The 27,463-nt window shown below is 43.5% G+C and overlaps 2 protein-coding genes across 2 annotated transcripts in view; one reads left to right on the top strand and one right to left on the bottom strand.

The window, feature by feature from the left end:
• lonrf1l (LON peptidase N-terminal domain and ring finger 1, like) overlaps positions 1 to 12 on the bottom strand; it is a 20,435-nt gene extending 20,423 nt beyond the window's left edge. Inside the window, exon 1 of the mRNA XM_017685431.2 lies at positions 1 to 12. This exon is cut by the window's left edge and continues 787 nt beyond it. The gene's annotated coding sequence lies outside the window, so the exon portion shown is untranslated.
• Positions 13 to 3,000: 2,988 nt separating this feature from the next.
• Positions 3,001 to 27,463, top strand: part of LOC108413082 (guanylate-binding protein 1-like) — a 52,088-nt gene continuing 27,625 nt past the window's right edge. Inside the window, exons 1-3 of the mRNA XM_037535628.1 lie at positions 3,001 to 3,148; positions 23,806 to 23,932; positions 24,530 to 24,583. The gene's annotated coding sequence lies outside the window, so the exon portion shown is untranslated. The remainder of the gene's footprint in view (positions 3,149 to 23,805; positions 23,933 to 24,529; positions 24,584 to 27,463) is intronic.

The following is a 27,463-nucleotide window of genomic DNA, read 5'->3' as shown; positions in this document are numbered from 1 at the left end:
ATAAATAAATAAAAAACAATAAAAAAAAACCGTGGTCACGTGATCGCGGCGTCCCGCTCTCTGATTGGTCGCAGTGCACCGATTACAAAACGTGGCCTCGGTGAGTTTTGTAACTCGCCGAGTCAGAGAGTCAGCGAGTCAGGGAGTCAGTGAGGAAGGAGGCACTTGGAACAAGCTCCGTGTACCCGAGCTGAGAGGACAACTAGACCCTAAAAAGGCCCTGAAACAAAGGACAGGGGACTTTGCGTTCGGCCTGTGGGACGACAAACAGGAAATGAACAGGAGTCATGACACATATTAGTATTGGTTCCAACTCATGTTGCTCATATATGGACATACATACATACATATGTGTGAATATAAGCTGGCGTCTATTAAATTGCTCCATTTTCAAATATGGGACCCAGATATCAACTTAAACAAACACTGTTGGGTGAGGCAAATGGGCCACTGGGTCAGTCCCCCTCTTGGGAACCCTCAAGGGTCCATCTCAGTACCTTTAGTCGGGGAACATAACGGAATCATAATCCACTGAAATGATGTGTTCTAAGCTGGACTGACTCCACACACCCCGCCTCGCCTCCAGGCTTTTACTCTACTGCTCTGTTTTAAAACGTTCGGTTATGAAAAGGAACAAATACCAACTTTTCACCTGGAGAACCTGATTTAAGCTCCACAATCAGACCTTAGAACCACTGCTGGAGCTTTGAGGGAACATTTACACTGTTTGTACCTTGATGAACGAGAACTGCACCTGCACAGAACCTTGCGCACGGGCAGTGATGGTTCTGGCTGGTCACACTGCAGATTTAAACCGTATAGAGAATATCTGGTCTCTCGTTAAACACAAACCAGCTCAGCAGTGTTTTCCAGCTGTTTGAAGCCGTCAGTGCTGAGTGGATCAATATTGACTCTTCTTTCTGGAAGAGGCCGTCTGCAAATTTAGACACTAAACTTCAACATTTAAAGAAACCAAAGTGAAAAGCTCTCCCATTTCAGATGTACTGTCTATTGATGTCATGATGTGACCATTAAAATCTTTATATTTTGGCATTTTAGGCCCATTTGCTAGAAAAACCAGCACAGACCACCATGCTAGAAAAAAAAAAAAATAGAAATCATTCAATATTTCTCTTGGCCCCTGATGGTGTCCAATAGCCAGTAATGGTATTCTGTGTTTTCCTAATGGGTTGATGTCACAGTGTAAATGATTCTAATGGTTTAACAGGTCTTCAGATGGTTTCCTAATAGGATTTAAGGCCTACAGGGAATTAGTGGTCTCTGATGATAACCAGTAAGCCAATTCCCATTAGAAAGCAAAACTACTGTTTAATCCTAATCATTCCAATGGTCTTTTATCAGCAGAGAGGCGTGGCTGGAAACCAATAAAACCAGCATATGTTGTGTTTTGGATGCTGGTATGCTGGTCAACCAACATGACTATGCTGGGTGAACAGCTAAAACAGCACTAGACAGGCATAAACCAGCTTATGCCAACACATACATTTAACAATATATAAAATATATAACATTATTCATATACGGAATTTTTCAATGTATGCTTCCAGTGTATATCGTTTAAAAAAATCCGTTTTTATCAGGAATATATGTCTGATCCATGCATCAGACACATGTATCAGATATACAACATATGTCTGATCCACATGTAGGGCATGTGTCCACTACACTAAATATCACTGTCGGATCAAAACCTCGTATCTCCAAAATGTCAACTTTACAGGAGAAGGAAAAACATACCTTATTTTTAATGTAAGTCAATGGAACCAGACGTCTTTCCAAGTAATTTTGGATCATTTCTGTTGGTCCATTCATCATGGAATTTACATAAAATATATAGGACCTGGGGTACTTCCAAATTATGTCAAAAACTGAAAAATGACAAAAATGCAGATACGAGATTTTGTTCTGAACAACAATATATATATGCCCTTTATATGATATTTCAGATTTCCATATGGGCAGAAATGTATAAATAGCTCTATAAAGTGGGCAGCTAAGGCCTGACATTTCACATCTGGCTCAAACCTGGGAGTTAACAAAAGTTGTTTTCATAAATGAATCTGATAAATGGTCATATATGCGTGTGGATTGCAAAGGGTCAGGCATACATTTCAAAAAGATATGCACATATACAGTATGTAGCATACACGTCTCAAGTACTGGACACATGCACTGTATATGGATCATATTGCATATCTAATACACATAAGTAATGCATGGATCATACAAATTAGACAAACAAGCAAAAGACTGTTTTTATTAAAAACACCAGTAGCAATTAAACATTCAGTAAAAAGCCCTATATAACATGAAGCAAGCATACATGATTAGTATGCTGTCCATATATGAGTGTTGTCCTATATCATTAAGCTTGTGTTACACATGATGTTTGTATTTGTTGATAAATGGCTGAAATGCATGTCTCATGTTTGAAAAGGCTTAATGCCAAATAAGGTGGCATATATGTCACAAACATGGCCTTGTGTGACTGATACCTATAACATTATGTATGCTAATATATGTCCCATATTAGAAAGCCATATATTCTCATATATCGCTGCTGTCAGAGCAAAACCTTGGATCTCCAAAATGTTAACTTTACAGGAGAAGGAAAAAACCTACTCTTCTTTTAATGGCAGTCAATGGAACCAGACGTCTTTCCAAGTCATTTTGGTCCATTTCTTTTGGTCCATTCATCATGAAATTTACACACAACATAAAGGCCAACGGGCATTTTCTAAATATGCGAAAAACTGAAAAATGACAAAAATGGAGATACAAGGTTTTGTGAACTTTTCCAAACTCCCTAAAATATATTAAACACATCCATTCCAGTTTTCCAGCGATAAAGACCCCCACATTATGAAAATATAAACGAAAATGTGCCTTAAAGTGTCTGCATTAAACTCAAACAAGCGTTAGCAAAACAACCGTTAGCAGCCAGGCTAGCCGTCTCCATAGCAACAGTGGCACGTTTGTGTTGAGCAGCGATGACAGGCGGAGAAAACAGCGGGAATATAGTGACATTTCCTAAATTTATGGAACTTATTTGAGCTGATTCAGCAGCAGACGTGCTCAACGGCAATCCGGGATGGGGATCTAACCCGTGGGGGATCACCTTAAGGAGGTAAACGGGTTAGAATGACCGAAGGAGTTTGTTTAAGGACAGCGTGTCTGCGCATGCGCTCTCGCCAGTTATGAGAGTCACATGTAGGTCAAAGCGCATATAATATATAACACAGATAATTACAGATAATTCAGTGGACAGGGTTGTAGTGGCTTCTTCTCTACGGATTCGCCCTCATTCACACTTTATAATGTGAGCCCAGACCTGCTGAGTATATAAAACAGCCTGTGATTGCCACTGCACTCATGTTTATACTGCAAAAATGAGCAAAACGTCTCAAATGTAGTCAACATGTCTCATATTTCTCACGCTGAGGTTGTTGTAAGAATAATAAAAGATTATTGAACTTATTTATATGTTTTAAACACTTGTTAAGTGCCTCATTCCACTGGCAGATCATTTTACTTGTTTCAAAAATGATGCAGATAATTTTGCGTATTTCAAGAAATGATGTCTGAAACTAGTGAAGTGACCTGCCAGTGGAATAAGACACTTTCGCTATAGAAAATTATTCAACATCAGTTAAACAATCTAAAAATAAGAGGAATAATGCGATAATATTCCGACAACACCCTCACAGTGAGAAAGATTACGTGTATTGATTAGAATCACTATATTGGTCGTCTGGCTTCACACGCCTATGAACTTGAATGAGATTCCATAGGGTTTAATATGATGTCGGCCCACCCTTTGCAGCTATAACAGCTTCAGCTCTTCTGGGAAGGCTTTCCACAAGGGTTAGGAGTGTGTTTATGGGAATTTTTGACCGTACTTTCAGAAGCACATTTGTGAGGTCAGACACTGATGTTGGACGAGAAGGCCTGGCTCACAGTCTCCGCTCTAATTCATCCCATAGGTTGAGGTGCAGGCCAGTCAAGTTCTTCCACACCAAACTGGCTCATCCGTGTCTTTATGGACCTGCTTTGTTCACTGGTGCGCAGTCATGCTGGAGCAGGAAGGGGCCGTCCCCAAACTGTTCCCACAAAGTTGGGAGCATGAAATTGTCCAAAATCTCTTGGTGCTGAAGCTTTAAAAGTTCCTTTCACTGGAACTAAGGGGCCGAGCCCAACTCCTGAAAAACACCCCCACACCATGATCCCCCCTCCACCAAACTTTACACTTGGCACAATGCAGTCAGACAAGTACCGTCTCCTGGCAACCGCTAAACCCAGATTCGTCCATCTGATTTCCAGATGGAGAAGCGTGATTGGTCACTCCAGAGAACACGTCTCCACTGCTCTAGAGTCCAGTGGCGGCGCTTTACACCACTGCATTCCACACTTTGCACTGCACTTGGTGATGTAAGGCTTGGATGCAGCTGCTCGGCCATAGAAACCCATTCCATGAAGCTCTCTACGCTGTTCTTGAGCTGATCTGAAGGCCACATGAAGTTTGGAGGTCTGTAGTGATTGACTCTGCAGAAAGTCGGTGACCTCTGCTCACTATGCCCCTCAGCATCCGCTGACCGCTCTGTCATTTTACATGGCCGACCACTTTGTGGCTGAGTTGCTGTCGTTCCCAATAGCTTCCACTTTGTTATAATCCCACTGACAGTGGACTGTGGAATATTTAGTAGTGAGGAAATTTCCAGACTGGACTTGCTGCACAGGTGGCGTCCGATCACGGTACCACGCTCCACTGTCTTGTACTTCCACTCCCTCACTGGCCACTATATTAGAAACACCCACCTTGTGCTTCCACTAACTGGCCTCTTTATTAGAAACACCAACCTTGTGCTTCCACTAACTGGCCACTTTATTAGAAACACCCACCTTGTGCTTCCACTCACTGGCCACTTTATTAGAAACACCCACCTTGTGGTTCCACTAACTGGCCACTTTATTAGAAACACTCACCTTGTGCTTCCACTAACTGGCCACTTTATTAGAAACTTCCACCTTGTGCTTCCACTCACTGGCCACTTTATTAGAAACACCCACCTTGTGCTTCCACTCACTGGCCACTTTATTAGAAACACCCACCTTGCGCTTCCACTCACTGGCCACTTTATTAGAAACACCCACCTTGCGCTTCCACTCACTGGCCACTTTATTAGAAACACCAACCTTGCGCTTCCACTAACTGGCCACTTTATTAGAAACACCCACCTTGTGCTTCCACTCACTGGCCACTTTATTAGAAACACTCACCTTGTGCTTCCACTCACTGGCCACTTTATTAGAAACACCCACCTTGTGCTTCCACTCACTGGCCACTTTACTGGAAACACCCACCTTGTGCTTCCACTCACTGGCCACTTTATTAGAAACTTCCACCTTGTGCTTCCACTCACTGGCCACTTTATTAGAAACACTCACCTTGTGCTTCCACTAACTGGCCACTTTATTAGAAACTTCCACCTTGTGCTTCCACTAACTGGCCACTTTATTAGAAACACCCACCTTGTGCTTCCACTCACTGGCCACTTTATTAGAAACACCCACCTTGTGCTTCCACTCACTGGCCACTTTATTAGAAACACTCACCTTGTGCTTCCACTAACTGGCCACTTTATTAGAAACACCCACCTTGTGCTTCCACTCACTGGCCACTTTATTAGAAACACCCACCTTGCGCTTCCACTCACTGGCCACTTTATTAGAAACACCCAACTTGTGCTTCCACTAACTGGCCACTTTATTAGAAACACCCACCTTGTGCTTCCACTCACTGGCCACTTTATTAGAAACACCCACCTTGCGCTTCCACTCACTGGCCATTTTATTAGAAACACCCACCTTGTGGTTCCACTCACTGGCCACTTTATTAGAAACACCCACCTTGTGCTTCCACTCACTGGCCACTTTATTAGAAACTTCCACCTTGTGCTTCCACTCACTGGCCACTTTATTAGAAACACCCACCTTGTGCTTCCACTCACTGGCCACTTTATTAGAAACACCCACCTTGTGCTTCCACTCACTGGCCACTTTATTAGAAACACTCACCTTGTGCTTCCACTAACTGGCCACTTTATTAGAAACTTCCACCTTGTGCTTCCACTCACTGGCCACTTTATTAGAAACACCCACCTTGTGCTTCCACTAACTGGCCACTTTATTAGAAACTTCCACCTTGTGCTTCCACTCACTGGCCACTTTATTAGAAACACCTACCTTGTGGTTCCACCTGTTGGCCACTTTATTAGAAACTTCCACCTTGTGCTTCCACTAACTGGCCACTTTATTAGAAACACCCACCTTGCGCTTCCACTCACTGGCCACTTTATTAGAAACACCCAACTTGTGCTTCCACTAACTGGCCACTTTATTAGAAACACCCACCTTGTGCTTCCACTCACTGGCCACTTTATTAGAAACACCCACCTTGTGGTTCCACCTGTTGGCCACTTTATTAGAAACACCTACCTTGTGCTTCCACTCACTGGCCACTTTATTAGAAACACCCACCTTGCGCTTCCACTCACTGGCCATTTTATTAGAAACACCCACCTTGTGGTTCCACTCACTGGCCACTTTATTAGAAACACCCACCTTGTGCCTCCACTCACTGGCCACTTTATTAGAAACACCTACCTTGTGGTTCCACTCACTGGCCACTTTATTAGAAACACCCACCTTGCCCTTCTACTTACTGGCCATTTTATTAGAGACACCTACCTTGTGCCACTACTCACTGGCCACTTTATTAGAAACACACACCTTGTGCTTCCACTCACTGGCCACTTTATTAGAAACACCCACCTTGTGCTTCCACTCTCTGGCCACTTTATTAGAAACACCCACCTTGTGCTTCCACTCACTGGCCACTTTATTAGAAACACCTACCTTGTGGTTCCACCTACTGGCCACTTTATTAGAAACGTCCACCTCGTGCTTCCACTCACTGGTCATTTTATTAGAAACACCTTCCTTCCAAATGTCTACATTGTAGGTGAACAGTTACAGACTGTAGCTCACCTGTTGACAAACAGTCAGCATCTACAGCATTTTGATTAGCTGATGTGAAAATGTATTTAAAAGAAAAAAGAAGACACATGATTTGACATTTATTTTTCAGGTTCAGATTAACATTGAATTCGTTGTGTATTGTTCAATGTAAGGGCATCCGCAAGTGTTATTGCTCAGTGTTGATTCTAAAACATGCAATTCCAAACGAATGCAGCAGAGGGAGCCATAGTAACACATATCAAGGCACTTTGTCCTCCAGCTGAACAGATCCAACAAAGCCTCTGCCTAATGAATCAAAATCAGTTCGCAGAATATTCTTAGAAAGCTGATGATCTTGTTTGTTTTCACCCTGATTTTATTAAGTACACTAAGGCTACATCAGAGAGTCCAGTCCAGAGAGTCCTAGGAACACTGAGGTTTATGGTTTGCTGTTCTACAGGACTGAATGTCCCTGTAAGCTTAAAAAGTGAGAGGACGATCAACACTGCTTAAAACTCCTGAGGTGAAAGAGTGTCATTCTGTATTGGCCTTAATTGTTCATGAAATCAGAGTAAAATCGGGCTCCACTACCTTGTACTTCCACCCACTAACTGGCCATTTTATTAGAAACACCAACCTTGTGCTTCCACTCACTGGCCACTTTATTAGAAACACCCACTGTCTTGCTTTCACTAACTGGCCACTTTATTAGAAACACCCACCTTGTGTTTCCACTCACTGGCCACTTCATTAGAAACACCCACTGTGTTGCTTTCACTTACTGGCCATTTTATTAGAAACAACCAATTTGTGCTTCCACTCACTGGCCACGTTTAGAAACACCTTCCTTTCAGATGTCCACTTTGTAAGTGGAAAATAACAGACTGTTCACAGCTGGCCATTATCACTGATTAGCAATAGTGTGATTTGGACTGACTTTTGCCCCAGTCCTGCTTGCTTGCTGCTCTGCTGTGCACGAGTTGAGCAAGTCCACTCCGGCCTTTATTATGTTCGGCTGTGATCTTAGGATGCACACAGAGATGGTCTTCAGGAGCCCACCAGGATGAGAGGGAGACAGAATTTCAGGAGAGGTGTATTCTGGGGAGATTTACCACTGCCTCCCTGCGGTGCACCAGCTTGCAAGGGACCTTCAGAACGAGGCCAGTGCAAGTCATTTGCCCATTGCTTCTGGTGGCCTCTGTCTCCTGGGGCAAAAGTGTGGCTGTACAACTGACTTCACAGGAAGCTATATGGTGTCTGCCATAGAGGTGTGCTGCCTTCATGAGCATTGAAGCTTGGTTATGCATTCCATTGGAAGAGGCTCATGGGGCACACTCACCCCTGTAAAAGGAACATTTTATGTTGTTCTCTAGGTTAAAACTTATTTGTGTTTTATGTGTGTGATTGCTTTCATGTGTAGTGAAACTAATGTGAGATAGGAGTGAGGAGAAAGTGCAAGGCTAGCAGTGACCTCACACAAACACACACACACACGTTTTCTAAGCCACTTCTCCTTCTGGGTCATGGAGGGTGCTGGAGCCTATCCCAGCAGTCATCAGGTGGAAGGCACGACACACCCTGGACAGGTCGCCAGTCCATCGCAGGGCAGACAGACAGACAGACAGACAGACACACACACACACACACACACACACTAAGGGGCAATTCAGCATGTCCAGTTGGCCTGACTGCATGTCTTTGGACTGTGGGAGTAAACCGGAAAACCCAGAAGAAACCCACACAGACACGGGGAGAACTCCACACAGAAAGGACCCTGGTCACCCGGCCGAATCGAACCCAGGCCCTTCGTGCTGTGAGGCGACAGCCTATTTCTGAAACTTGTAATTCCAGGCCTGGGGGAGGGGCTCGCCAGCGAGCGTCTGGTGGCCGGGCATTTACTCATGGTGCCCGGCCGGGCCCAGCCCGAAGGAGTTACATGAGTCCCCCCTCCCATCGACCCACCACCAATAGGAGGGGCAGTAGTAGGGGTTCGGTGCGTTGTGGATCGGGCAGTGTCCGAAGGCGTGGGCCTTGGCGTTCTGATCCTCGGGTGCTGAAACTGGCTTTTGGAACTTGGAACGTTACCTCACTGGCGGGGAAGGAGCCTGAGTTGGTGCGCGAGGTTTAGAGATACCGGCTAGATATAGTCGGGCTCACCTCAACACACAGCTTCGGCTCTGGGTCCAATCTCCTTGAGAGGAGCTGGACTTTATTCTTTTCTGGAGTTGCCCATGGTGAGAGGCGGCGGGCAGGTGTGGGCTTTCTCATAGCCCCTCGACTCGGCGCCTGTATGTTGGGGTTTTCTCCAGTGGACGAGAGGGTAGCTTTCCTACGCCTTCGGGTTGGGGAATGGGTCCTGACTGCTGTCTGTGCTTATGCACTGAACAGCAGTTCAGAGTACCCAGCCTTCTTAGAGTCCTTGGAAAGGGTGCTTGAAAGTGCTCCTCCTGGAGACTCTATTGTCCTACTGGGGGACTTTAACGCTCACGTGGGCAATGACAGTGAGACCTGGAGGGGTGTGATTGGGAGGAATGGCCTCTCTGATCTGAACCCGAGTGGTGTTCAGTTTTTGGACTTCTGTGCAAACCACAGTTTGTCCATAACGAACACCATGTTTGAACACAAGGATGTCCATAAGTGCACATGGCACCAGGACACCCTAGGCCACAGTTCAATGATTGACTTTGTAGTCGTGTCATCGGACTTGCGGCCATGTGTTTTGGACACTCGGGTAAAGAGAGGAGCTGAGCTGTCAACTGATCACCACCTGGTGGTGAGTTGGATCAGGTGGTGGGGGAAGATGCCGGTCAACCAGGCAAGCCCAAACGTATAGTGAGGGTTTGCTGGGAACATCTGGCAGAAGAACCTGTCAGATTGATCTTCAACTCACACCTCTGTCAGAACTTTGACCAGATATCGGGGGAGGTGGGGGCCATGTTCCGTTCCTCCATTGTTGAAGCGGCTGACTGTAGCTGTGGCCGTAAGGTAGTTGGTGCCTGTCGGGGCGGTAATCCTCGAACCCGGTGGTGGACTCCCCAGGTGAGAGATGCCGTCAAGCTGAAGAAGGAGTCCTACCGGGCATGGTTGGCCTGTGGGACACCAGAGGCAGCTGGCAGGTATAGACAGGCCAAGGGATCTGTGGTTTCAGTCGTCGCCAAGGCAAAAACCCGTGTATGGGAGGAGTTTGGTGAGGCCTTGGAAAGTGACTTGAGGATCCGAAAAGATTCTGGCAAACCATCAGGCGACTCAGAAGGGGAAAGCAGTGTGCCACTAGCACTGTATATAGTGGAGATGGTGTGCTGCTGACTTCGACTGAAGACGTCATTGGGCGGTGGAAGGAATACTTTGAGGACCTTCTCAATCCCACCGACATGTTCTCCAGTGAGGAGGCAGAGTCTGGGGACATGGGAATAGGCTTGTCCATTACTGACGCCGAAGTCGCTAAGGTAGTTAAGAAGCTCCTTGGTGGCAAGGCTCCAGGGGTGGATGAGATCCGCCCTGAGTATTCTGTGGGAGGTGCTTCGGGAGTATGGGGTACATGGCTCTTTGCTACGAGCCATTCAGGCCCTGTACAAACAAAGCTGGAGTTTGGTTCGCATGGCCGGCAGTAAGTCAGACTCGTTCCCAGTGAGAGTTGGACTCCGTCAGGGCTGCCCTTTGTCACCGATTCTATTCATAATTTTTATGGATAGAATTTCTAGGCGCAGTCAGGGGATGGAGGGTGTCCGGTTTGGTGACCTCAGGGTCACATCGCTGCTGTTTGCAGATGATGTGGTCCTATTGCGGATATCAGGCCGAACTTCAGCTTTCGCTGGATCGGTTTGCAGCCGAGTGTCAAGCGAGTGAGAATCAGTACCTCTAAATCTGAGACCATGGTTCTCAGGCAGAAAAGGGTGGAGAGCCCTCTCTGGGTCGGGGATGAGCTCTTGCCTCAAGTGGTATCTCTCAAGTATCTCGGGGTCTTGTTCATGAGTGATGGTACAAGGGAGCGGGAGATTGACAGGCGGATTGGTGCTGGGTCAGCAGTGATGCGGGCACTTTACCGGTCTGTTGTGGTAAAGAAAGAGCTGAGCCATAAGGCAAGGCTCTCGATTTACCGGTCGATCTATGTTCCCACCCTCACCTATGGTCATGAGCTTTGGGTAATGACCGAAAGAATAAGATCGCAAATACAAGCGGCCAAAATGAGTTTCCTCCGCAGGGTGGCTGGACTCTCCCTTAGAGATAGGGTGAGAAGTTCGGTCATCCGGGAGGGACTCGGAGTAGAGCCGCTGCTTCTTCACATCGAGAGGAGTCAGCTGAGGTGGTTCGGGCATCTGGTTAGGATGTCTCCTGAATGCCTCCCTTGGGAGGTGTCACAGGCAAGTCCACCTGGGAGGAGACCCCGTGGAAGACCCAGGACACGCTGGCATGACTATAGCGCCGCGGAATCCTCGGAGAGCTAGTGCAAGTGGCTGGGGAAAGGGAGGTCTGGGCCTCATTGCTTAGGATGTTGCCCCCGCGACCCGAACCCCAGAGAAGCGGAATATAATGGATGGATGGATGGATGGATGGATGGATAGATGGATGGAATTCCAGGCAAATGCAGCAGGGGGAGCAACATAACTTACTTTTTTTCCTACATCAGAACAGATGCAACAAAGCTGCTGTTTGGTGAAGCCAAATCAGCTCACAGAACTTTATTAGAAAGCGGATTAACATGTTGTGAACAAAAGGTTGTGTACCTTTAGGTTTATTTTGACCTCATTCAAGTGATTTGGTTACGGAGTACACTAAGGATACATAGCCTATTCTTTTGCTTTATTTTTGCTTTATTCCTGCTTCAGTCTTTTTTGTTAATGCACTCTTAGAATTGCTGCCCAATTTCATTGTACCCTGTGCAATAAAGAATCTTGAATAATTTTTCACGCTGTGAATAGTTCATATAATTTCTAGCGAGATGGGGGTCCAGAGACACTGCATGTCCTCAGAACACACAGATGTATGGTTTATTGTGATACACCAGGCTCACTGGTGGTTCTGGATGGTAAATAAAATGTCTATATCTGTGCAGTAGTCATGGTGACCACTGGTTCGTATCACCACCACTGTAAAGACTTGTTTTCTGAAGGCGGAAAAATGGTGAGGACCCCCACAGAGCAGGTTCTATTTGGGTGGTGTAAGGATTCAGCTGGCACTGCCTGCTGCTAGCAGAGGGCAATGACAGCAAGGGGCCCGGCCTGCACCACCTCTCAGAAAAGAAAAAAAGAAAGGAAAAGAGCTGGAAGGGCCAAAGAATGAAACTGCCCCAAAAACTACTAAGAGCTCAAAAGAAGGCTCCAAGCTAAGCTAAAGTGTTTGCTCCTTGAGGCTCTCAAAATTGGAAGTGTTTAATTTTTTTGCCAGCTTTGAGGCACAATAAGCAAACCATGGTGACAGCCTTTAAAAGCTGTTTACAAATCAAATTCACTTTCTGCACTGCCTCAATAGCTGTTTGCAATCAAATGGGAGCAACAGAGCCAGAGTACCCAAGGCGGAAAGCATGGATGACTGGAAGATGGCCTATCCTCCTGTCTCTGGGGTACAGTACAATCTCACGAAGATTCAGGATGTGCAGAGGTGAGAAATGGGTGACTCTTTACCACCCACAGGTTAGACAAAGAAATAGCCAACCTGCAGTGGTTAATAGGGTAGCTAGGCATCAACCTGTCCCCCATGGCATCCTCACCCAATGCCACTGGCTGAAGTTACCCGTACAACTTCCTCACACCTGTCTAAGGTAAGGCGTTTTGATGGTACAGGAAGCTAGAAGACCTGCAGCACTTTGAGATGGTTGCAGCAGTGGCAGGGTGGGTGGATCAAGTAAAGGTGGTGAAGCTCATTGGATCTCCCTATGATAACTTTGCACAACCTATTGGGGCAGTTGTGGGCTGGAGGTTAGGGAACTGGCCCTCTGACTGGAAGGTTGCTGGTTTGATCCCCAGCACCAACAGTACATGACTGAGGTGTCCTTAAACAAGACACCTAACCCCCAACTGCTCCACAGGTGCCGTGGATAGGGCTGCCCACTGCTCTGGGCGAGTGTGTTCACTGCCCCCTAGTGTGTGTTCACTAGGGTCACTTAACTTTAACTTGCAGCCAACCTGTGGAGAAGGTTTGGTGAGTAAGTGAGACCCATGCAGATGTGACTCCATCAGAGGATGCGCCACTGCAGAGAGAAGCTGGGTCTGCTTGCCATTGACATAGAGAGAATGATAGGGCTCACCTATGATGAGTTCTCAGCATTGGTCTGTGATAGTTTGGCTTTGGATGTGTTCCTGTTGCCATAAACCATTAAGGTTGTTTTCACACTTGTCCCGAATACTTGAGGTCATGCTCAGGACCCATTCTGGGATCATATGGTGTAGGAGCTCATTATTGCTGTTTTGCTTTCACACACAAGAATTTGTGAATTGACTGCATAATTCCATGTGTTACTTTTCTGCATGCAGGTTTGCAAAATGGTCAGTACTAGCCTCATAAATTTTTGATTATTTTCCTTGGATACAAACACAGAAGTGGCGAATAGCTTCCACACATGTAGTGGGCCCCACTAGAGCTTGCTGGAAGCAATTCCCGATTTCAGAAGGACCAGAGATCTGTTCCCTGGACCACTCCAAGCTTGAAAACAGCTTTCACACTTGACCTTCTGGGTGGGAAGACAGGCCGATATTGGTTGGTTCTGCAAGAGATGTGACCTTTGCACAGCACAAAAGGGCCCACTGGGACAGATCCAAGCACCACTGCAGCAGAGAATGGAGGCAGTCTAAGTTAATGGAAGGGATTCTGCCTCATAGCTTCAGGACCGCCTGGCTCCATATTTGGAGGGGTGTCCTAGTCCTTGGGGCTCTCTAAACCCCCTCCAAGGTGATGCTCCCCAGCAGCTTTGGAATCTCTCAATATGCCACCCTGATGGCATCAGCAGAGAGCCCAGAAGCCGAGCCTGTGATGACGCCAGGTATCCCCTCAGGCCACGGACAACGGACTCCTAGATATTTCAAAGAATTTTTCTAGTAAGACCGGCAAGTGGTGGGATCACTGCTCTTGGGAAGGGGGAGGGCGATGTTTAGCTCCAGGCGCATGCTTAGCCAGGCTGTGTTGAGTTGTTAAAACAGTAGGTAAAGGCTTCTGTGTTTTAGTGTTTACAGGTTCTGTGAACACTGGAGCGGTTCTGATAGATAAAGTGACCATTACCAATAAGTACCCCAAAAAAACAGCATATTGTGGTTTAAAGTCTATCGTACTATTATTATATTGCAAAGATAAAGTCCATTTACTGCAGCATCTTAAAGTAACTGGCAGCCAAATTTACCAAATCAAGTCTATTAAGTTAGGGTTTTACACCAAGCCTGATTGACTCATTAGTCAAATTCAACAGATTATGAATAAAAACACCATGAAATCAGCAGACTGTGGTTTAAAGTCTTTTATAGTTTTAACATCTCAAGTCCATTTATAACAGAATTTTAAAGTAATTTATAGCCATAGTTACCAAAGCGGTTCATTTGTACCCCATCCATTGAGCTATATTTAACCCATTTCAACTAACCATTACCTATAAGCAAACCAAACAAGCATTAGGTTTTCATTTAAAGTCTGTCACGCTGTGCACAAACCAAAGATGAAGACCTTTTACTGCAGCAGTTTAAAAAAGTAAGCCAAAAGTTAACAGAAAAGTTCATTAAGTTAATTTGCACATTTGGTCTCCTGAGGGATCTCCTCCCAGACCTGGACTAAAGCATCCGCCAACTCCTGGACAGTCTGTGGTGCAACGTGGCGTTGGTGGATGGAGCGAGACATGATGTCCCAGATGTGCTCAATCGGATTCAGGTCTGGGGAACGGGTGGGCCAGTCCATAGCTTCAATGCCTTCATCTTGCAGGAACTGCTGACACACTCCAGCCACATGAGGTTGACATACATAATCTAACTGTTCTCCCACAAACTTCAGTAGTTTCAGATCATTACCTAATCTCATATGAACTAGGTCTTAGTGAAAATGTGTACATCACCCCGTTATTGCATGAAGTGTTCAATAACGGCGGATACAGCTCAACACTTTCCTGAGATCATTCCAGACTTATCAACCGTAGCTTTTCCTTCATCAGACCCAACAGAGCTTGACAGATTAACAGACTGCCTAGAAAATACGTTCCGATCAACCTTAGATAACATTGCACCTATAGAAATGAAAACGATGCAACAGAAAAATCTCGCTCCATGGTACAACAACAGTACGGGAATTACAGCGCAAATGGTGGCTAACCAAGCTGGAAGTATTTCACTCTGCTGGGAAGGACGGCCTTAGCAGGTACAGAAAGGCACTTATTAAAACACGCTCAGCACACCTGTCCTCACTTATCCAAATCAACTAAAACAATCCTAGAGTCTTTTTTAGCGCAGTTGCAAAACTTACCAACAACCAGGCAAGATCTGAACCTCAAATACCCGCCAACTATAGCAGCAATGATTTCATGGACTTTTCAATAACAAACTCGAGAATATTAGACAAAGTTCAACCGATACCAGTAATCTACCCATCATCTGGTTTGGCTGAAACAACACAAAATGTGGTTATAGAAGAGAGACTGGAAACATTTTGTCCACTTCAGCAGTCAGAACTAGAAAAAATAATATCTTTCTCAAACTCAAAAGTTCCTCAAAAGTTTGGCAGGTGACAAGCCAGTTCCTCTCCCTCGGAGCACTTCCTCTCTGTCACCACCACTTAGTCTTGTCCCAACCTTTAGAGAACATGAAGTGGATGCTTACTTTCCCATATTTTAGCATATTGCTACCACTCTTTGTTTTCCTAGGGATCTGTCGTCACTGTTACTGCAGTTCTCTCTCGTTGGAGCAGAGCTTGGATTATGATGTAGTGAAAGCCACAATTCTGAGGTCTTACGAACTGGTGCCCAAAGCCTACAGGCAAAATTTTAGATCCTTGATGAAAACCCCCAGCCAGACCTTTGTTGCGTTTGCCGAGGAGAAGACTGTTTTGTTTGAAAAATGGTTTGCAGCTAGTACAGTCACTATGTTTAAAGAGCTCAAAGAGCTCATGTTACTAGAAGACTTCAAAAATAGTCTCCCAGAGAAGATTGTGGAGTACTTCAATGAGCAGAAATTGTGCAGACTGACTGTAGCTGCTACCTTAGCTGATGAGTTTGCTCTTACACACAAGACAGTTTTTGTTACACCTTCGCACTGTGGTGTCGTTTCTAGTCGCACCCCAGTAACAAGAACACCTGTTAACACTGCTAGTTCCTCCTGACCCAATAGTCCTGTTACTACAGCTGAGACATGGGAATGTTTTTACTGTCATGAGAAAGGCCACCTTATCGCTGTATGTCCTGCCCTCGCACGTAAACATTCTCATTCAAGTTCTAGTGAGACTGGTAAGTAATGGGTTCACCTCTCTTGGAAAGGGGGAGGGCGATGTTTGGTTCCAAGCACATGCTTAGCAAGGCTGCATTTAGTTCTTAAAACAGTAGGTAAAAGTTTCTGGTTGCAATTTCAAGTTCATGATATTAATGTTTACAGGTTCTGTGAACACTGGAGCAGTTCTGATAAAATGACCGTTCCCAATGAGAACACCAAAAAACCAGCATGTTAAGGTTTAAAGTCTGTCGTACTATTAATATATTCTGAAGATGAAGCCTGCAGCATTTTGAATGAACTGGCAGCCAAATGTATTCATTATGTTAGGGTTTTACACTAACTGTGACTGATTCATCAGTCAAATTCAACAAATTCTAAATAAAACACCAAAAGAGCAGCAGGTTGTGGTTTACAGTCTTTCATAGTTTTAACATGTCAACGATGAAGTCCATTTACCGCAGCATGTTAAACTAATTTATAGCCATAGCTACCAAACCAGTTCATTTGTACCCCATCCATTGGGTCAAACAATAGATTTCCTTTTAAAGTCCTTCACACTGTGCACAAACCAAAGATGAAGTCATTTTGCTACTAAAATAAGTCAGTCAAATTTAACAAAACAGCTCACTAAGTGAATAATTTTCACTCCATCCAGTTGAGCAATCACCAGTAAACGTCATATGTATTTACAAATCTTTACTGGCATGCACCCAAAGGTGGGTCACAGCCAAAATAGCAATGTTGGGTGTACTTGTAAAAGGCAGCTTGGACCCTCCAGACGGCCGCTTGTAGCTGTATTTACAATCTACCTCTACTCCCACATACACAAATAAATACTTTGGACAGAATTCTTACAAGTACCACTAAACAGTCTGAACAGATTCATTTGACGTGACTAATGTCTTCATGGAAACATAACCATTGTCTGACTGCATTCCACTATATAAGAAAGTGTGTCAGCTTCTATTGATTGGTACACAATGAGATGGAGCCTTTAATGGAAGACAGGACAATCAAATGTGTGCCCTTTGAAACGTGTTAAAAGGTCACCCTGATTTACTCTTTTTAGCTGTAAATGAACGATTTAAAATGGTTTTGCTCAATCATCGTTTTTCCATGTATGAAAGCAAGAAATGCAGTGTTGGAATATGGATTTCAACACATAGAAGAGGTAAATAATATTTTGGTGAGAATCACAAACATTCACCAAATATAACAGCATTACTTACGTTTGTTATCATGATGTAATGCAGTGATTCTCAAAAAAGACCTCTTGGCCTTTAAATGATCTGAAATGAGACCCTCAAATAAAAGAGCATCACTTCATTAACAGCTACTAGCGCCGCTCTGTAGGCGACCCTGCCCGTCTGCAGGGACAGCAGAGGAGGGGAAAGTTCAGCTCCTCACTGCTGGGCTTTAGTTACATTTAGGGATCATAAGCCTTCAAAGAGGGGGGCAGTTATTTATTATCACCCCCCACTAATTCTTCAGTGATATGAAGCTGAAGTCAGAGATTCTCCAGATTCTTGTTTGAATTTTCCTGTTCCACCTTAAATGGAGCAGCCGTCACATTCTTGTGCTTCAGGCGTAAGAATATGTCAGTTTCTTGAGCTGGAAGAGCCTCACATTTACATGCCCTCAATAATACCATCATAATCAGATTCCTGCTGTTATCTGATTATTCAAATGGTCATGTAAACGGCACACTCTGATTTCTGAGATCGGAGTACGGTCTAGAAATTCGATTAAGAAATCTGATGAAGAGGCTGGATTTGAGCTCCGTAATCAGATTTCTCGGTTTGATTGTTTGATTTTTACAAAAAATGTAAAAAAAAAATATATATAGTTTGAGTTTTACGTTATGTTTACGTCACACCTTCGTCTGTGAGTCTGTTGGCTGGTTGTAAAGCAGAAATCTGTTTACTATCTGTCTCATGTATAACTGGACTTTCCCTGATCAGGGAACTGATCAAATTACTGAGAAAACCGGAATCTGCGTGTAGTGCCAGGTGCACATACTCACTGATGAATTGTGAACCTCTCATGTTTATTAACCAGTTCAGTGAAGCACCTCTGTAGGATTTGTGACTCTGCACTGTGAATGTCATATTTGCCCACAAGCAGAATAATTAGATTGATCGCCCTAAGCTGGGAGAGAGTTGGGGAATTCCTCGTTTTATTCACAGCCAGTCACGTTGAGGAGACATGTTAGGACTGATCTGCTGCCCACGTTCCTGATTGTAGAATCAGCGACTGTCAGGGAGTTCAGGGTGGTGTTGCTCTCAGGCGAGAGCCACTGCTCGTTAGGCCTTGTGCCTTTGCCAGCCCGCCTTGGTTCCCTTTTTGTAGTCACCTTTGTTTTTTTGCTTCATTGTCGTTACCAGTGGGGTTAACCCTCACCGAGATTTGTTAGCAGGTCAAACTGGTTCAGGTTTTTGGCTGCATTATTGCCCTATTTCCACTGAGTGCAGCAGTGCTAGCATTAACTTTCTGAGCCTATGATGAACAGTCCAGTGTCGAGGACATTAAAACAGCAAGCTGTTGCTTTCTTGCTTGTGGTTTTGCTCAAAGCTTATACTCTCTTGTGTGACTCGGTTCTGATCACTGGAAATCTGTTGAGCTTCCTGTACTTACCCCTGAGTGCCAGTGGAAAAGGGTTGGAATCCTTTCTCCTGGACCTTTTCGATTTGTCTTCTGGAAGCATGATATAAAAGGGGCGTTAATAGTCTTGAGTGCTGTCGTTCTGATGGTTGGTGGACAAATCTGATTGAAGTATGCAGTTTTATATAGTTCTGTGCCTGTGAAGCAGATCTGTTGTTAAACACAGCCCAGTGCCTTTTGTTTGAGCTCCACAGTTAAGAAATAAGGGAAAAGAACAGAGCTGTGAGTTCACCCGACACACTCAATCCAGTATGGGATGAGTTTGACTATGGCGTTGATGTCGTCCGTACAGCTGGAAGAGGTTCAGACTGAGCACAATTACATAATAAACGTTATGCTCCTTTAAACCAGTTGCAGTTCCCTGTATTGTATGCATCTGTAATGATCTGTAATGTAAAGATCACAAACAATACCCAACTATATGGGTGACATGGTAATACAGGTCTTATTGCAGAACTCACATATGACCACTTGTCCAATATCAGCGGCATAAATACACAAGAACCGTCTAATGTCTGGATATTGAATAAGAACTATAACATACTCATACAACAACACTCATTAGTAAGAAATAAGTAAGAATGTTCTTATTTCCCCTGGAAAGACCAGGGAAACGATCCAGTTAGGTCTATTCAACCGTGTGCAGGATTCCTCAACTTCATTTGGCGATTTTAGTCACAGCTCTTAATCTGAGTGAGGAAAAATAAAATAAATATGCAGTACATATTTTTTAGATTTTTTTTTCAATACCTAAAGATTGCTGTTTGAAAATTTGGGACTTTGTTAATGTCATACATCGTGTGCCCTACAAAGACCTGTTTTCCAAAATGACCATAGTAATCTAGGGGCGGCACGGTGGCGTGGTGGGTAGCGCTGTCGCCTCACAGCAAGGGGGGCCTGGGTTCGATTCCCCGGCCGGGTGACCGGGGTCCTCTCTGTGTGGAGTTTGCATGTTCTCCCCGTGTCTGCGTGGGTTTCCTCCAGGTTCTCCGGTTTCCTCCCACAGTCCAAAGACATGCAGTCAGGCCAACTGGACATGCTAAATTACCCCTGGGTGTCTGTGTCTGTCTGTCTGCCCTGCGATGGACTGACGACCTGTCCAGGGTGTATCCTGCCTTCCCCCAATGACCGCTGGGATAGGCTCCAGCACCCCCCCGTGACCCTGATGGAGAAGCTACTTAGAAAATGGATGCACTATAGTAATCTACAGCATTTCCTACAAGACACTGTGTGCCATTTGTATGAAAACAATGACTGATCATTATAAACTGAATGATACTAATGAGTGTAAATAATCTAACTTATTATAAATATTGTAGATGTAATCTTCATAATAAGATGATAAGAAGGCCTGGTACACTTGCGCTTTGTTGAATTCCAGTCTATCTAGATCCCCAGGTCAGACGGCTGATGTCTTTTTGTACATTTGTTTCAGAGAAAGGAACCATGTTTCTGTTTTTTTTCCACAGTTTGATTCTTTCAGACTGTTGCTAGGCAACATAGCACAGCTTTTTTTTGTGGTTAATTTTAATGAAATGGCTTTGTGTGTCTGGTTATCCCTTCATTTTCTATGCCTTACCAGTTTAACTGCTTAACCGTCGCATGACAGGATCCACGACAGCCGTTTTACTGCTCAGTAATTCATCAAAGCTACACATGAACATTGCACAACAGAAGTGAGAGAAGGGTAAAGAGCACAATTACTAAAAAAAAAAAACACTTAAAATCTGTTTGTAAGCCCCCCTGCCTCATTTCTTTCCTCACTCACCACCTATAATACAGCTCTCCTCACCCCGTATATGTCAGCCTCTGCCTCGGTTCTCACCATAAGAACACTAACTGTGATAAAGATAAACACAGATTTAACATCATCCTCCCGCCCCAGTGCTTTAATACCTACAAGCATATCACCTTATCTATTAGCAGACCATAAGAGCAACGTTCTACAGGTGAGCTAAGATATTAATAGTAAATACTTGCTGTCTCCTCAAAACAAAACCTATAATATATAATATTCTATATTATATAATATTAAAATAACGTATTACAGACAGTCGGATCGGCTGGGTTTAAACCCATTTTAATTTCAGTTATTAGCTACCACAACCACAGAAAGAGGGTCAATAATATCTCCAACAATATTGGAGGGATTACATGGCCAAGTTATAATGAATAAAACAGGGTTGATTGATGGAGGCGGCATCCACCCTGGAAGTCACACCGATGCTAAAACAACTTGTTCAACTGGCAGAAAGGCAGAATCAAACAATGGAATCATTTAAGTAACATTGCTGCTGGCACTACTGATCGTCTCGTTCATTTGATTTAATGGATGCGCAGGTTTTCCTTAAACTGCAATGTTTTCTGCGTCAGGAGTCACAGAACCGGTTCACTGGTCTCAGAACACTCATAGTCACAAGGGCTTATTTTTAGCACAGGTATTTTTACCATTTGATAATCAAGAGTGAAGTTTGAGAGGCATTCTTGAAGGAGTGGAGGATCTGGTCTCACATCTAACAGCTCACAAAGTCTGTGATCCTCATCTCATGTACAAACCCACTCACACACACATACACCAGTGTACACACTACAGAAATTACAGAAGAATAATCAGGTAGTACGTCTGTTCACTCAATGGGATATCTGGGCCTGCATGTCTTAACCAGCACTTCAACAGGAATCTTTAGACTTTCACTGAAAAAAAGCTTCAGGCACTTTATCAATCTTTTAGTTTAATCAAGACCCTCCCTCAGTAATCCACTCAAACAATAGAAATTAATAATGGATGAACTGTAGTCACACCAGGCTGACACCTCATTGTTTTCTTGTGCGAGTAAGAGTCGTCCTGACTTGGGCTGGTTTTGGAGGGAAGCTGCAGTTCAGTAATGTTAATGTTAGCACAGAAAGTCGTTTGTGAGTGATAAGCATCAATACATTGACTGAGGAACGTGTAGCTGATTGGGATTTTTTAGAAATAAGTATTTATTTTTTTAAATCTTTATTTAATAAAGTACATGGTGTATATCTTCATAGTGCCACTTGTGTTTCTCTGTCAGTTTATAGTAAAAACATCACAAATAATAGAAGAAAATCATGAGAAGACAGGGGTGGATACAATAAAATAAACATCCAGGCAAGTCATTTATGAGCAAGAACGGGTCAAGGCACTCCATTTTGACAAAAATGCATCAGTAAAAAAAAAAAAATAATAATTATGTTCCTCAGTCAGCCAACAACATCTGTCACTTCAGCCAAAAATGCAATACTGGTCTATGCACAGTGGAAATCATATACTGACAACATCCAGAAACGCTGCTAACTTCTCTGGGCTTGAGCTAATTTGACATTAACTGATGCTCAGTTGAAAAGTGTCTTGTGGTCTGACGAGTCCACTTTTCAGATTGTTTATGGAAATAATGGACATCGTGTTCTCTGGGCCAAAGAAGAAAAGTCCCATTCCAGATTACCGGTGTTACCGGTGTAAAGTTTTAAATCTAACCTCTGTCATAGTGTAAGGCAGTGTTAGTGGGTAACCTGCATATCTGTAAAAGTACCATTAACACTGAACACACTTTGGAGCAACATATGCTGCCATTAGATGACCTGTTTTTCAAGGATGTCCATGAATATTTCACAACCACAACACCAAGAAACATTCAACACACATTATAACAGTGTGGCTGGTTAATCACAGAGAAGGTTAGACTGCAGCCTTTTTGTGGTGCATTTTTCTCAATACTGGATCAATTTGTGTCTTCAGTCTCCAAGCGATTATTGAATGCTTTTAAAAAGAAAGCCAGCAAATACTTTTGGATCATTGGGTGTTTTGTGTGCTTTAACCTTTGTGTGGTGTTCAGGTCTGTGGGATTTTCAATGTTTATCATTGGGGGGAGTTAAAGTGTGGAGGTGCTCTGTCCTTCACTCTGTTCTCCTCCTACATGGCCTGCTGTTAGTGTGTGTGTGAAGGTGGACAACATGGACAGGCTGCTGACTGGCTACAGCTACTAAAGTAGAACCCTACACTGGACACTGTGATATTTTAAACATCTGGTCACCCTGACACTGACTAGAGGTTTTCAGTTTCAGTTGAATGCACGCTTCCACCTCAGCCACAACAGTTTAGTTCCTACAAAGCTTCGTCTAGAGTTTGACTTATTATCTCAAAATTCTAAAATATTAAGTCGATGCACAAGTGTCTTATAATTCTGACTTCATATCTGATAATGACTGACAATTTTAATCACTTAGTATCTGAAAAATAACTCTGTCATAATTATGACTTACAGTTTCATAATTATAGCTCAGTATTTTATTATTACAACTTCATGTCTCATAATTATAATTTACTATCTCATAATTATGGCTTAGTTTCTCATGACTTAACATCTCTTAACTACACTGTAAGTTGAGTAAAACTAATTTACTTACATACAAAGTATTTTTAGGTAGATCTGACGCACCATTTTTCACAGGGTGTGAGAATTTTTTTCTCAAGTCGTAATTAAGGGAAACTATTATTATTATGCCATACTATTTTTTTCCAGAGGTGCAAATGGGCTGTTACAGGCACAGAGTTAAACCGTTCACCAAAGTAAAATACTATATGACACAATCTAGCAAATCACCTGCTAAGCTTCACACATACATTGTGTAACATTGTTGTTTCAGTCTATTACAGTCAGTCTTTGTGAAATTTGTGATTTTTCACTTTTAGTTTTTTCGTGTGTGTGTGTGTGTGACGGCGCCCCACCCTCCCCCTGAGGATCCAAACTGGACTCGCGACATTTATATAAGAGGCGCTCCTAACCTACTCATTCCTTTATCCCGAGACCTCGGATCAGGTAAGCACCTTCATTTTTGTTGACTGTGGAGCTAAACGTTGAAATATGATGTGCAAATTAAAAAGATGCTTTTGGCCAGAAAGATATGCACATCTGTCATGGATGGTGCTTGTGCTGGCTTTCCCAGAGTCTCTGGATGTTGAAAGTGTGGCATGTTACATCCCTTGCTCTGCTGATGACTCTAAGCACACCTCATAGACATTACATCAAATAATCTTTTTCAAAATATAACCACCAATGTTGCCTACTTTATTATGTGTTGTAAAACTAAACCTGACAACATTTTACACTTTACAATGGTTAAGAAGGCTTATGCTTAAAAATGACATGCCAACAAGAAATCAGTCAGTTTGTGGCCTTTACATGATTTAAACACCTGGTGACACAGCTGACCTAGGCTGTATATTGAATAGTACTCACTGTAACTATTATTTAATGCAAATTTTATGGTATCCGTTTTATTACTGTAATTATTACAACGAATTAATGAGCCACTTGTGCTTTGGAATTCTTAATAAGAATTCCATTCTTAACATTCTTAATAAGAGCTGCTTTTCAACTGCATTATTGAAGATGTTCTCTCTCATCCTCTAACAGACTGAGGGACCTGGACGCACCTGCCTGAGCACTGCTGAAGAAATCGCTTATTCGGTAGGCTATAAACCATGTATCATTTATATGACTCATTTCAGTATTAGAGGAAAGTTTAGTCCTTGGAAAAATGATGACTAATGGCCATGTGTTTGCTACTCACCTCTGTATTTTAAGAATTAGTTTACATTTAGAAATCACCTTTTCAGGGTCACTATCATTTTTGGTCTAATTGAGAGCATTTCACTTTCACTTTTAGGCTACACACCACTGCCCAGCCATATTATATCATTAGAGGCTATATATAAAACTGAGTGAGATGGTAACGTGGCTCCAGATCTGAATGCAGCTCTTTTACTGCCCCCTTGTGGCTCCACAGCAGACTTAGACTTTTAGGTAAAAATAAAATAATCCTCCTTTACAGTAAAATAAAGCTCCGCTGATCCTTCAACACAGTTTAATGGTAAATTGTTTTAAACGCTGGAGTTAATGTAGAACTGCTGATTCACCCCTTTAGGGGCAGTCGTGGGCTGGAGGTTAGGGAACTGGCCCTGTGACCGGAAGGTTGCCGGTTTGATCCCCAGTGCTGACAGTCCATGACTGAGGTGTCCTTGAGCAAGACACCTAACCCCCTAACTCCCCAGGTGCTGTGGACAGGGCTGCCCACCGCTCTGGGCAAGTGTGCTCACTGGTGCCCCCTAGTGTGTATGTCTGTTCACTAGCTTATATGTGGTGTTTCACTTCACGGATGGGTTAAATGTGGAGGTGGAATTAATAAAGTATCAGTTAAACCCTGAAGATCAGCACAGACTGCTGGTCACCTTAGCAAATCTGCAACGAGAAACTGTCAAACAATAGAAAGCCATGAAGCTGAAGTCGCTTCTCATTCACCAGCTTCTTGTTCAAATTTTCCTGTTCCTCTATTTACGGTGGACCAAGAAAATTCAAACAAGAGGTTGGCGAATAAGAAGCGACTTCAGCCTCATAAAAAAGTCAAGCGTTCTACTTATGAGGAAAAGTTTCCTGCTGGAGATGCGAAGCTGAGCTACAGCTTAAAGTAGAGCAAAGTCAGTTTTTTTCATTTATATTTTTAAATCTATACTAGGACATCAACACACACTGAGACAGCTTTTCTTAGCCAAAATGGTAAAATGTTACATCAATAAAATGGGCGTTAAATGTTTTGGCTCCCAAGCTGGTTTGATTTTTGTTGAAAATGGCTCTTCTTATCATTTGGGTTGCTGAGCCCTGGTATAGGCTTTTGGTCCTGGTTCTGTACTGGAACCAGTACAGGTTATGTACTTTTCCCATTAACCTTTGTTTATATTGTGTCTCTTACTCAAATACTTCACTTTCAAAATGTCATTAAACCTTTAAGGAGTCTCAACACATCTGCATGTTTTATATGCCAATCAGACGTAAAAACACTCTTAACGTTCTTATTTCAGAAGTAGGATTGAGCCCTCTTGAGGAAGTAAAGGCATATAAAATGGATTTATATCTTTGAAAAAAAATTTAATTAAATAACCCCTAAAATCTCAGGTTTATTATTCAGTAACTACAGGGACTTCAACGATCTTCAATGAGCTACTGCCAGCAGGCCCTGGACTTTTAAATGGTTATGCTTCAAACATTGCATGAAATGAATAATTCATGGATTTAATAGAAATGTACACTGTTATTAATGAAGGTTCTGTTCAGGTACAGTTCTCGTTCATCAAGGTACAAACAGTGTAAATGCTCCCTCTAACCTCCAGCAGTGGTTCTAAGGTCTGATTGTGGAGCTTAAATCAGTTCCTCCAGGTGAAAAGTTGGTATTTGTTCCTTTTCATAACCGAATGTTTTAAAACAGAGCAGTAGAGTAAAAGCCTGGAGGCGAGGCGGGGTGTGTGGAGTCAGTCCAGCTTAGAACAGATCATTTCAGTGGATTATGGTTCCGTTATGTTCCCCGACTAAATTCACCTCTATTCAAAAAGACAACTTTTCCACAAGTCTTAGTGATTAACCAGCTGTGGTTGGCCATAAGCAGAATGTCTCTAACCGTTCGCTCTGAAGCTGAGCTACGCCTTATCCTCTCAGTCATCAGGTCTTTACTACCTCTCGGTTCTTCCTAATCTACCATATATCCCTGCAGGGAAGAACCGACCCCGCCTTCACAATAAGAGTCTTTTTCAGAATAACCCTATGAATAAATTCGGAAAAACAAAAAAACGAGACCTGTTTCACCTGTTTGCAGAGCAAACTCCCTTTGTATGGCTTGGAGTCGTTTCTTGCTCAAGCTTTCTTTTTGGCTTTTGAGTAGTTTTGGGGCAATTCCTCTCTTTTGTTTTTTTCCTTTCCTTTTTGTCGAATACCCACCTGGTACTGTGCCAGTCACCCCTCTACAAAGGAGTGACAAAGGGCTGGAGTCCACAGGTGTGCCAGGTTGGGCCTAATCAGCCCTTCTGGGAATTGGAGATCCATGAACTTGTAGTACCTCGCTGCCATCGCCCTCTGCTGGGCCTTTACAGTAATAACCTTAGCCACATAGTCTCTAGATTCTATCTAGAACCTACAGGACTAACATTCCTGCCTATTATACACTAATAAAATAATTTGGTAAAAATTCAGTCACAATGTTTTGCATAACAGGCTCTTAACAAAGTGTTAGTTGTGCATTATTACAATTAATAATGCAACTTTTAATGATTTTTAAGTTAAGTGATACTTTTTTAATCCCACATCCGGGGAAATTCCACCTCCGCTTTTAACCCATCCGTGAAGTGAAACACCACATACACACTAGTGAACACACACACACTAGGGGGCAGTGAGCACACTTGCCCGGAGCGGTGGGCAGCCCTATCCACGGCACCCGTGGAGCAGTTGGGGGTTAGGCGTCTTGTCGGCCCTGGGGATCGAACCGGCGACCTTCCGGTTACAGGGCCAGCTCCTTTTTAC

This window comes from Pygocentrus nattereri, chromosome 28, assembly GCF_015220715.1.
Source record: "Pygocentrus nattereri isolate fPygNat1 chromosome 28, fPygNat1.pri, whole genome shotgun sequence".
In the NCBI taxonomy this organism is placed as follows: domain Eukaryota; kingdom Metazoa; phylum Chordata; class Actinopteri; order Characiformes; family Serrasalmidae; genus Pygocentrus; species Pygocentrus nattereri.
Note: the sequence above shows the minus strand (reverse complement) of the source record. Positions and strands in the feature narration are given on the sequence as shown.